The 12,119-nt window shown below is 44.3% G+C and overlaps 1 protein-coding gene across 9 annotated transcripts in view; it reads right to left on the bottom strand.

The window, feature by feature from the left end:
* SPIN1 (spindlin 1) overlaps window positions 1-11,367 on the bottom strand; it is a 62,559-nt gene extending 51,192 nt beyond the window's left edge. The window contains exons 1-2 of one of the 9 annotated variants that reach the window (XM_086867142.1): window positions 7,593-7,718; window positions 2,691-2,778 (exon numbers count right to left, since the gene is read on the bottom strand). The gene's annotated coding sequence lies outside the window, so the exon portion shown is untranslated. The other 8 variants (XM_086867141.1, XM_086867140.1, XM_086867146.1 and 5 more) reach the window with 8 other exon arrangements.
* Window positions 11,368-12,119: the final 752 nt, after the last annotated feature.

Raw genomic sequence — 12,119 nt, forward strand, 5'->3', positions numbered from 1 at the left:
TACACACTACAACAAATACAGCTTTCCCTTTTTTGCGCCACCCCCACCCAAACATAAACTCTCCTAGAAATGTGATTAGAGCCTAAGTACAATCAGAACCTGTGACGTTTATTCACACCATCACTTTTCCTTCTTCAATTAACTTAAACCTAAGAGCGAAAGAAAAAACCTGCCCCAAAGAAATTAATTAAATTCAGTTCTTCAAGTCTCCAGCCCAAAACTATCTGTAATGCAATGACTATTTCACTGCTGGTCAGCCACTACGTTTACAGCATTTGAAAATGTACTTTTCACCCACTGTTAATATACTTAGCGGCATGAAGCAACATTAACCTGTCTGATCTCTTTCCATACAAGCCACAGGTGTGAACAGTATAAGCACAGTGCTGGGGTTTAAGATTCTGCCTTTTGTTTCCTTCTCTCAGGGAATCTTCTCCCATATGTGTTGCTAGGAGACAATAACGACCGGGTACTTACGAGAGATAAGAAAAGTGGCCGCAGCTCAGGGAGGGGTCCAGCTAGCTACTCTCTCTGAGGTTTCTCTGGGAAGGGCAGAAACGCTGTGAGAATTGTGCTGCAAAAAGGGGCTGGGGCAGCTCCTAGCTCTTTTGCACTTGGCTTTGGAGGAGGATGGTCGGAGCTGCTGCTTGGGGGAGGGATTTCACTGCCGCCGCCGGAGCCCAGCCCGGTCCTGCTTCTTCTGCCGGGGGATGAACCTCTACTCGTGAGCAGCCACTGAACTGGGACCTTATTAACACCTACCTCACTAAAAGAGGGACTTTTCACCATCTGCCTCAGGAGAAAACCCTCAGGATCCAAATCCCTTTTCCCCGCACAGGGAGCCTTTTCCCTGCCCTTCTCAGAGCACGGCTGCTGCTTCCCCGCCCCCGCCGTAATTTTTTTTACCCCTGCTCCGAGTTTTCGCTACATTGTAGCTCTGCAGCCCCTGCCTGCCAGAACGCCTCGTGGTTCCAGCTACAGATGTGAAGTTTCTGATGCATCTCATCCACCACTCCGGGACTTTGCTTATCCCTGCCTGCCCAGATTGCTTCTCCGAGGTACCTGCTAGAGCTCCTTTTGCCATACAGAGTGGCGCCAGGATCGGCTGCCCCCCGGGGTTCCTACAGGAGCTCCTTTCTCCATCCCCGCCGCCATGAGGGCGTGAGGGAGCCGCGCCACAGCGCCCCCTGCAGGCGCGGGGAATCACCGCCCCGCCCGGCCCGCCGGGAGCCACCAGCGCCCCCTGCCGGCTGCGAGCGGAACCGCCCCGACGGGGAAAGCGCCCCAGGAGCGGGCAGAGCTGCGCTGGGCTCTGCTCCCGTTTGCTGTGTCGGCACTGTTGTCATTTGTTAACCTTGTTACACACACTAGTAAAGAACTCCTACTCCGTTTCTCTTATCTTTCCCTGAAAGCCCCTTAAATTCAAAACTAACAATTCTGAGGGAATGGTGTCATATTTCGCATTCCAAGGGAGGCTCATGCCCTCTTTAGCAGACAGGCACGTGTCTTTCAAACCAAGACACAGAGGTGTAACTGAAGGCAGGAGCGAAACTCCCCCCAACTCGAACAGACAGGAAAGTCTGCCTGGCCTCTCATCTTATCTGGTACCTAACAGTATGTATGCTTTACTGACAAAATGGAGGTGCAGAAGACAGATGTAATTCACCCGAGATTACTCCTGCAGTCTAGGAACTGAAGATCTCCGCCTATTCACTCCTCCCTTCAGAACTAGGGAGAGATGACCCAGAGGCCAGCTGCTCTGCCTATCAACACAAAACTGTAAGAATATGCAACAGTCTGTGGTCTCCAAGTAAACTGGAAGTGTATGCAGGTGTCCACCTGCATATCCCTTAACCTTAAAAACACTCAAAAACAGATTTCTGCCAAGTCACATGGCAGACAGAATCTACCGCTGCTTTTGAAGGCATACCTGTCAGACTACGGATTTTGGCCTATCATCTCTCACAAAACCTCAGCACCACAATATCTCATTTGTAGTTCCACCGGCACCTGAACAACCCAGTTAATGGGTTCATAGGCCATCTTTCACCAATAAGACAAAAAACTTCTGAAGGCGATTTCTGAAGAAAAAAGTAATTACATCCATTCAACAAAGTGGCAGAGGCAACAGGAATGTTTTGAGAAAGAAGTAAATTGATCTCTAACTTGTTTGCCCCTATTCTAGCTTCACTGAGGTTTAGCTCCTTGCCTACAACACACATGGTTATTAAGCATGACAGGCAAGCAATTGTCCAGAATCAGTCAATTCTTTTCGAAGTACAATTTTATGAGTTACCCAAACTCCATATTTGAAGTATTATTTTTACTGATTTTTATCATTCCTAGAAAACTGAAGAAAGACAGTCTAATCTCCTTTTAAGTGCACAACTAAAACCAGAAATAAGTTACAGACATGCAGCAGAATACATATAATACTACCAGCCCACGGCAGGGCTTAACCTTTCTTTACAAGAAGAGCCCAAGACACAGCTCTAGACTTCAGTAAACATTGTGTTTGCCATGGTATCTCGAAAAACTTATGCATAAAATTTTACAGAACTTTTGCTGGAGAACTGATTTAGATCACAGTTTTTCTTGTGCTACTCAGCTCACAAAACATTAAATCTAGAAAGGTGAAAATTCCCCTATTCAAAAATTTCAACTGAAATCACAAGATAATATGGACTTACTGGACTTGAGCTGCCTTGGCTCTGCACAACTAGCAATGACTTCCACGTATGAAACATAAACACTAAATTAGGAAAAACTGGAACAGTTCTGAAAGACATAATTATTTGATTTTAATAAATCAAATAGACCAAAAGTCTGACATGACTTTCTGTCATTATCCACCTAGGGTAAGAAATCATAATCTAGCAAAGCTGTCTTTTACATTTAAATCGAATTTAAAGAAGTTCATGGGAAAAGAAGTTGGGCAGTTGGGTTTTGCTTGTTTTGTTATTGTTTATGGGTTTTTTTCAGTCTATGTTGGTGACATATTACAGACCTTAGCATGGTGGTACAGACCAACTAGAACAGCTTTCTATACCACAAAGTAGTAACTAACTGATAGAGCTCCATTTTGTTCAAAATACCATATGGAACAGAAGGTCTTAAGTTCAGCACGCATTCTGTGAAAATCAAGTATTTACTAAATCACTGGAATCCACAGAATTGCTTTTGAAATAAGCACCTTCACTCATCAGTATTTGCAGGTGCAGAACATGAATCCTGTATTGGAGTATTCCACAATAACATTAAAAAAACCCACAAAAAATCTCCAACCAACAAAAAAAACCCCAAACCAAACCCAGTCAAAGAGCTAATCAAGTTTTAGGGATTTTTAAGCCTTATCAAAAAGACTATAAATTCATCAAAATATTTCAAAACATCTCAACCAAAGAGCAATAACTGCAAAAATTGTAATATGATTAGGTAACAGTTACAGCTAGACACCAGAGGTAATCATGTGGAACCATTACAGTAGTGAAGTTTCCAAGTCAGCCATTCAGGATTTCATATAAAATAGATTTACAGCAGCTTCACAACACACATTACAGGAAAGAAATAAAAAAAATATAACCTGCATTTGTAGAACCATCCTCTACAACCTGAAAGCCAAATCCATTCACCTCCTGAACTCTGTGTGTGTTCAGCAAATTCACATTTTATAACAGAAAGTTAACTTCAGTTGCCGCATGGTGAAAGCAGTTAGTTGAAATTATATTTCACCATTGTTTGAAATGGATCAGTGATGAGGCCCCTTTGTCTCTAGAATCAACTGTTCATAGGTAAATACAAACCAGTTAATTGCACTGTTTTAAGGATCTCAGTATATATTTGCGTCAGAGATGTAGATGGAAGCAAGTCTACGCATTCATAAAGCAAAGTCAGATTCCCCATTCTTTTAAGGCAGGTGACACGATGACATCTAGATAGCATCTGGACAGCGAGACACATGTTGATTGATATACAGGAGATACTTAGAAGAAGCATCAGTGTCAAGAAAGATCAGCATTCACCCTTCCATCTTAAAATCACTGACCTCTGGAGAGCAGTAAGAAAAGGAACACAAGAAAAACAACAAACCAAAACATTCTCTCACACACTTCACGAGAAACTAGCTACCTAACCACACAACAGGAAATAACTTTCTGTAAGAGCTCTTTCAGTTCAGCTTCAATGAACCGCTTTCGAAGATGGTTTTCTAAACCAGTTTGTTGAATTAGTTTTAGTCACCTATGAAAATACATTCTCATGCTATGCCATCAAGAAATCAAGCTTGATCTCTATTACCTGGTGAAAAAAAGGGAAAGGAGACAAGAAAAACAAAATGGAAGGAATGTGCAGCAAAAGGCTTCATTTTTTGGAAAAGAAAAAAAAAAGGTTAAAAAATGGTGTTTTGCTTCAGTAAATAGAATCCTTCTAAAAATATTTGTCAAACATTAAGCAAATCATGCATTACATTAACACACAGCTCTTGCATCAGCTAGAGGTGTACAGATCTGAACATGTCAAAGAGTGCAGCCTGGCAACAGCAAGGAAAGATACTGGATAAGAAGAGGATGAAAGAATACTCAAACTGAGAAAATATGAAGTATTGAATAAGAATGTACTAAATGTTTACCACCTTTAGGCCTGTATATTACTTGGTAATTTCATAAATATTTAGAACTACACTGAGTCATGATTTACTTGATTAAAGATCTATTGAAAAGCAAACCCGGTTTAAAAAAAAAATAATTTCTAACTTCTTCTAGCAAGCTGATAACTGAGACTGCATTTCTTGCAGTCTTCTTTCTCTTCAGTCTCATTTGCCAAACAGTTTCTAAAAAGGAAGTTTTACTAGTCTCAGGTTTTTAATTTGGTAGAATACAGCCCAGCATAACTCATAATGGCAAAAATACTGGAGTATCTTCACTAAGTGAAGACGCAGAAGATTTGGTAAGTTCTTCAAATATATTTGCTCCTTTTGGGATATGAAGGCCTACAATACCGATTTTTGACTAAATCAACACAGAAAGAAAAATCTTCGGAGCGTCACAAAAAAGAATACACTGCCAAGCTAAAGTAAAGATTGCTATCTATAGACAAGAGACTTCACAAAGATGATGAAACAGAGTAAAATTTTACAGAATAAAATTTAGCTCTAGCAACAAAACTGCAATGTAACAGACTTAAACGTGACTACTTTTAAGTGATCCATTATTTCAACAGAAGTGTTATGCATGTCTAATTTTTATTTTATTTTGCTCTTCAGCCAACGAATTGCCTTAATTATCTGAAGGCCTATTCTGAGGGAGGAACTGCGTACTTCAAACTTAGTAGGTGATCATAATTTCAAAATGTGGTAGTTATCCCAATAAATGAAAAATTAACTACAACTGGTAAAACCATTCTAGTTTAGGCAATATTGCCTTCAGACTGAAAAATGCCAAAAAAATTAACTACACGCTGCATTAATCTACTGATGCGTAAGGCTACAGACTTTTGGTCTGACTTTTCCATCTAGAAGTAACACAGTTGCCTTAGAAGCCATGACGTAAAATGCATTCCAAAATGATACTGTAACTTGGATTACTTCTTTTAAGTTTTATGTCGTTGTAAACTCCTTCTATATATTATTTGCTCCATAATCAATGCTTGCTAATCAATGCTTATTAATGGGGATGGAAAAATCAGCAGAAAGAAGTATTCATATACAATAGTTAATTCGCATATTTCTATCTCAGTAAAAGCTGCAAGATTATGCCATTCCAATGCTTCTTCACTAAAAGCTTCTAATTCAAGCCAGACAAAATACGACATAGCTAGGACATTTGTTACTTAAGAGCAGTAGTCATAAACTATTGCTATCCATGTGTATAAATAAAGACCATATCTAAGTATGATCCTTGAAAAACTAAACACTTACTTCGAATTACAGTAAGAAAGCAAATATGAAGTATCACGTCTTCACATCTTTAGTATTCACCCTTAATTTACAAGCTAGAAATAAAACCGTTTAATGGCAGATCACTTTAGATACACTTGAACTACCTTCAAGTGTTTTGGTTTTACGTCACAAGCAGCAAAAAAATAAGCCATATTTATCAAAGCCGGAAGGGGGTGCTCTGAATAACTGAGGTGGAGGGTACTGAACTAAGCATTTGCCTTGCACTAGTAAAGAGGTCAAAAGCATGCTGTCTTGTTTTCATTTGGGAGCTCACTTAACATGCCTTTTTTACAAAAAAACAAACAAATAAGCAAGCAACAAAAAAAAATACAAACAAAAAAAAACCAACCAAAAAAACCATCAGAAAAACCCACAACAAAATAAAAAATCTGAAAGCACTCCTTTTAGGAAAAAGGAAATGCTTCGGTTTGTACTATTGTCATCACAAGGGCAAATTAATCTGTGACAGAAAGCTAGCAACACGAAGACCTGACAAGTGTAAATTCCGGTTTTGTATTCCATGCTTTGAAAGCTGTCTAAGATACTAACAAGGAGATACAGGAAACGCAAAAAAGCCAAAACGTCTGTGCTACGGGTTTTACCCGCACAATGTCTATTCTGACATAACTAGTACAGATCTTTTTAATGTGATTTTCCAGAGTTGACCCCTTATACCGAATTATGTCCTGAAATGAAAGAAAAGGCCCTAGTTCATTCTGCCAAGTGTAACACAGTATTTCATCTCTGCCAGCACTTTGGTGCATCAGCCTCCCCCCACCCAACACGAGAAAAAGATACGCACATTCCAATCAAGCCTCTCTCAGCGGGGCTCACCCAGTTCCCCCCTCCTTCCCTCCCTTCCTCCCTCGCCCCAGGCCTTGCCAGGTTCCCAAATCACCTCTTATTTTAGGTTTCATTTTGTTGTTAACAGCAAAACGAAAGGAGAAAGCTTCCAAAGCGAGGATCCTTACCCTTGAAATCCCGCCATGCCCGCAAATAAGGAGGGTGAATTGTTTTTCCTTTTTTTTTTTTTTTTTTTTTTTTTGGATGGGCGATGAAGGGGGAGGGGGGAAGAAACAAAAGCCTACACGGAGGAGCGGCTAAGCAGCGGAGACTGAGGGAGAAGGCGGAGACCCTGGTGGAGGAGCAGGGCGAGCGTCAGCCATGTTGTGTGTGTGTGTGTGTTGGTCCAGTATTTACAAACCTGCAGCTGCAGCAGCGCTTGAAGCCTGGGAGAGAGAGGGGAACGCAGGGAGGGAGAGGGAAGGGAGGAGGGAGGAAAGGAGCGAGGGAGGAGGGGAAAGCGGCACAGCAGACAAAGGATCGCAGCAGCGCAGAGCGAGCGGGGCACACACACACCGCGCCGGCGCTGTCTCCCGCGGCCCCGGCTCCCCCGCCGCCCTCACGCCCCCCTCGTCCCGCTTTCCCGCCTCCACCTCCCCCGGGAAAGGCTTATCCGCCAGCAGCCCCTCGGCGGGCCCCAGCCCGCACACAATAGCTCCGCAGCGGGGAAAAGGGGAGGGCACCGCTCCCCTACGGGTGGATGCGGCGCGGGGCCGTGCCGGGGGAGGGCGGCAGAGCCCCGGAGCCCGGAAGGGCGGGGGGGGTTGCCAAGCAGCCGGGGAGCTTGCGGGGGAAGGGAGAGCAGAGACGACACCTCCAGACCGGAGCCCCCGCGGCCCCGATGCCGCCCGCGGCTTCCGGGCGGGGAGGGCGGGGGATCCACGATGTGAGAACCCCGAGAGAGACGAGGCGCGGCCGGGCTGGGAGCGCCGGTCCCCCCACAGCGACTCCCTCCGGCTCTGCCCGGTACTGGGCCGGGCCAGGCCAAGGGCGGCGCGACGGGCTGCGCTCCCCCCGTCCCCTCCCTCGCCCCGGTCGCTCACCTGCCGGCGGGGCGGGCGCCCGGGGGTGCCAGGGCTGCCGCTCAGCCCCTCCCGGCCGGGCCGCTCAGCTTCTCTGCGGCGGCGGCAGCAGCGGCGGCGGGCACGGCCGCTCTCCTCGTCTCGCTTGTCCCCCTCCGCCGCCGCTGCCTCCAGCTCGCCTCTGCCACATTTGGATCCCCCTCTCCCTACACGAGCTCCGCCGCCAGGATAGAGGCCTCCTCACCTTCCTGCCAAATAGTGAGCCGCCCGCATCGCGCCGTTCAAAACACAGGGCCGGGGCCCGCCCTCCTCCCCCGCGCTGGCCCCCCCTGCCGGCGCGCAGGCGCACTGCGCCGCCCCGACTGCGGCGGGCGCCGGGGCAGCCCCACCCCGCCATGGGCCGGCGGCGCTGCCTTTGGAGAGCTGCTGAGGCACGGCGTGTTCCTGGCGTGTTCCTGGCGTGCCCGAGGTCATCCTGGGCCCTCTGCGTGTGCACAGAGTCACCCAACCATCTCTGAATGTCCTGTGCTGGGAGGGACCCACAAGGATCATCGAGTCCAACTCCCAGCCCTGCACAGGACATCCCCAGGAGTGGCACCGTGTGCCCAAGAACATTGTCCAAATGCTTCTTGAATTCTGTCGGGTTTGGTGCTGAAGAAGGTCGAGGGTGTAGTGCAGATGTCAGAAGGCCGACTAGCACTTCACCTGAGTAGGGAAAGTATTTGTAAAGAATACAACAAACAAACAAAACCAAAAAGAATGAACAACCGTATTTTGTATGAAATTGTCTTCTCATTTCAGGAGAGATAACATTACTGGGAGAAAGAAGGAATAGTTCCTTCAAAGTTTAAAGAGTTCCCTGAAAATATGTTGATCTATGCAATAAGAGCATGAAAAAATGGTGAGGAAGCCTTCCAAAGTCTGTGGTGAACAAAAGCAGTAGTTAAAATTTCTTACCCTCTCTTAAAGGGCTGTCCCTGGCAGGCTGAGAGACAGTACTTCAGGGAGCAGTAATGGAAAACCTGCAAGTAATCAAGACTTGGTCAGGAATCGACAGTCCATAGGTAGGAGTCATCTTTTCAACTGTTAGCATTAGATGCCAGGACATCTAGGAGAAATGTAGTAGGTTTCTTAATCCTAATGGGGAGTATTTTCTAATTCATGAAGCATGAATGATCTAGATGGAGTGGGACACAATGAAGAAATTTTTTACCAGAAGATTTCAGGTGAAACAGTATCTAAGGCATTAATTAGAGTGGAACAAAAAATCATCTGGAAATGTATTGATGAACATATGATAAAATGACAATACAGTGTCATCAAATCCTAGTCCATCACTTTGGTAAATCATTAAAGCATAGACCTCTAACATCCATTTATACTGTCATGCTGACAACAAAATGGGAAACATCATTAAGGTTGTTACCTTCCGACAAATCTGTTTAATAATGAAAACGGGTGAACAGCTGATCTGCCATAAGAAATCAAACTGGTACCTTTTTCTGAAGCAAGGCTTGGCAAGAAATTAAGTCAGCTTGGGAAGGAAAGATTAGGTTCAAAGAATGGACATGTGGGATTTCTTAGTTCAGCAGTAGCAAATGCATAGGGTAATATCCAAATCCCTAACTCACACTTACAGATCGCATCATTCATGAATTCTATGCCTGCAACAGAAAAGAAAATACAGGTATGTGAAGGTGCAGACATACATAACTTTTCTTAAAATTCTTATTTGCAGAACAGAAGAATCATATTTTCTGTTTTTCCATTGTTGTTTTCACATTTCTTAAATTTCATCAAAGGAACTGTATCCCCAGTAATTCCTATGATAAAAGAGTCCTGAGATTCTGAGAGATTATTCATTTGCAATTTAAGGAAAGAAATTTCTGAGAGAGAGAAACAATGAAGTAGGTGACAAAGATTGAGGTAAAGATGAGGTTACGGGTTAATAGTGCTGTTCAATCCAAGAAGCATTGTGAAATCCACAACCAGCTTTTTATATATCACTGAGATATTACAAGACAGTTGTTGAGATAAGCAATCATTGGTTAAATTTTCCTGAAATTAAAATAGACATAGAGTCATAGAAGGGTGTGGCTTGGAAGGGACCTTCAGAAGCCATGTAGTCCAATGCTCCTGCAATGAACAGGGACATCTTCAGCTAGGTCAGGTTGCTCAAAGCCCCTTCCAATCTGACCATGAATGTTTCCAGGGATCAGAAATCTACCACCTCTCTGGGCAACCTGTGCCAGTGTTTCACCACCCTCATTGTAAAAAATTGCTTCCTACCATCTCTAAATCTCCACTCATTTAGTGTATAATCATTGTTCCTTGTTCAGCTGTTTTAGATACAGCTAAAAAGGTCTGTCCCTGTCTTTCTTACAACCTTTGCTTAAGTACTCAAAGGCCACAGTATGGCCTCCCTAAGTGCCTTCTTTTCCTCAGGCATCCCAAATCTTTCAGCCTTCCTTCACAACAGAGGTGCTTCATCCTTGATAATTTCTGTGTCTCTCCTCTCTACTCACTCCAACAGATAAATGTCATTCATGTACTGGGCACCCAGAGCTGGATGCAGGGTTCCAGGTGGGGTCTCAGCAGAACAGAGCAGAGGGACAGAATCCCCTCCCTCCCCTGCTGCCCATGCTGCTTTGGATGCAGCCCAGGACACGTTTGGCTCTCTGGGCTGGGAGTGCCCATGGCTGGGTCATGTCCAGCCTCTCACCCAGCAGCTCCCCCAAATCCTTCTCCCCAGAGCTGCTTTTGATCTGTTCATCCCCCAGCCTAGATTGATACTGGGGGTTGCATGGTACAGCACCTGAAACTTGGTCTTGTTAAACCTCATGATATTTGCATGGGCCTGCTTGTTGAGCTTGTCCAGGTACTCAAGGATGGTATCTTATCCCTTAGTTATGTCAGTTGCACCACTCAGCTTGATGGTGTCTGCAGATATGCTGAGAGTACACTTGATCTCACTTTCTGTGACATTGATGAAGACATTGTGATAAATATATCATTGGATAAAAATTCGTGAAGGAGAATAAAGAATTATATGTTATATTTGTAATACTGTAAAGATACAAAATGTAAAATAATCCAGAGATTCCTTCCCGAGTTGGGCAGTAACGATCAATGGCACGCTTATCAGTACGAAATAAAGAGCAGGACACAGGCAATCAAACCAGACAATAAGAGTAGCCCAGTCGAGATATCCATCTCCTCCGCACCCAAACTGGACACTCCATTCAGGGAGATGTAATCAGAAGACTCTCAGAGCCATTCGCATGTGAAAGGACTCTGCTTGGCCGACCATTGACTCAGCTGATGGACCCGGGAAGTCTATTCACCCACACATCTAGACTCTTTGTTGGACTGTGCCCATCCCGGGTTTTGCCTCAGGATACAAAAATCCTTATAAAAACCCGTGACCGCAATCCCTTCTTTGTGGATTTGGGAAATCGGTACCTCTGGGTGCAGACCCCTGTCCACCCAGCGCTGCGCTGATCTATTTATTGTGGTTTTTCTCTCGTTGCTTGTGATTGAAATTATTTTATAATAAATCACTTTTTATATTAACCCTATTTTGCCATTGCATTTATAACAACATTAAACAGTACTCACTCCCCTGCAGATTCTTGAGGGATACCACTTGTCACCAGTCTCCATCTGGACACTGGGCTGCTGAACACTATTCTTTGGATGCCAGCAGAGTCAATTCTTCATCTGCTGAACAGTCCACCCATCAAATCCTGCACGACTGTTCAGCGAGAATATGGAGATTTGAAAAAATGGTGTGGGGCATACTCCATAATGGGAGGATATTAAGTTACAGCTTTGGAGTACTGGCTGCAGTGTTATTTTTCTGAAAGGATTTAATGGTACTAGGATATATTTGTTCTTTTGAGCTGTCATTGACTGTAGGATACTCTGCCTAAGTGGGGGTAAAGCAGCTCAAACCTTACCCTATTTGTAAAAGTTATGAGTAATGGTTAGAGAAGGGGTTCATGCTGCTTTTGGTTTTGAAGAGCGCTGAAACCAGCCTGAGTCTTTAATCCCAAAACTAAACATTCTGAGGATGTGAAAAACTGTTCTGACAGCAACTGACATTACTGAGGAGGCTGCAGACAAAGATCCTGATAAAAAAAACAGCGAGTGATTATGCTGTAATCAATTTAAAGATGCTGAGCTAAAGGCTGCTGAACTGACACAGCTGGCCTAGAATGTATTTGACAGTCAAAGTCTTTATACTATAAAAGCCTAGTCCCTCTTCTTACAGCAGGGACTTGCAACACAGTCCTTCTAGGAGTGCATGTGGAGGTTCC

This window comes from Cyanistes caeruleus, chromosome Z, assembly GCF_971803275.1.
Source record: "Cyanistes caeruleus chromosome Z, bCyaCae1.hap1.1, whole genome shotgun sequence".
Taxonomy (NCBI): domain Eukaryota; kingdom Metazoa; phylum Chordata; class Aves; order Passeriformes; family Paridae; genus Cyanistes; species Cyanistes caeruleus.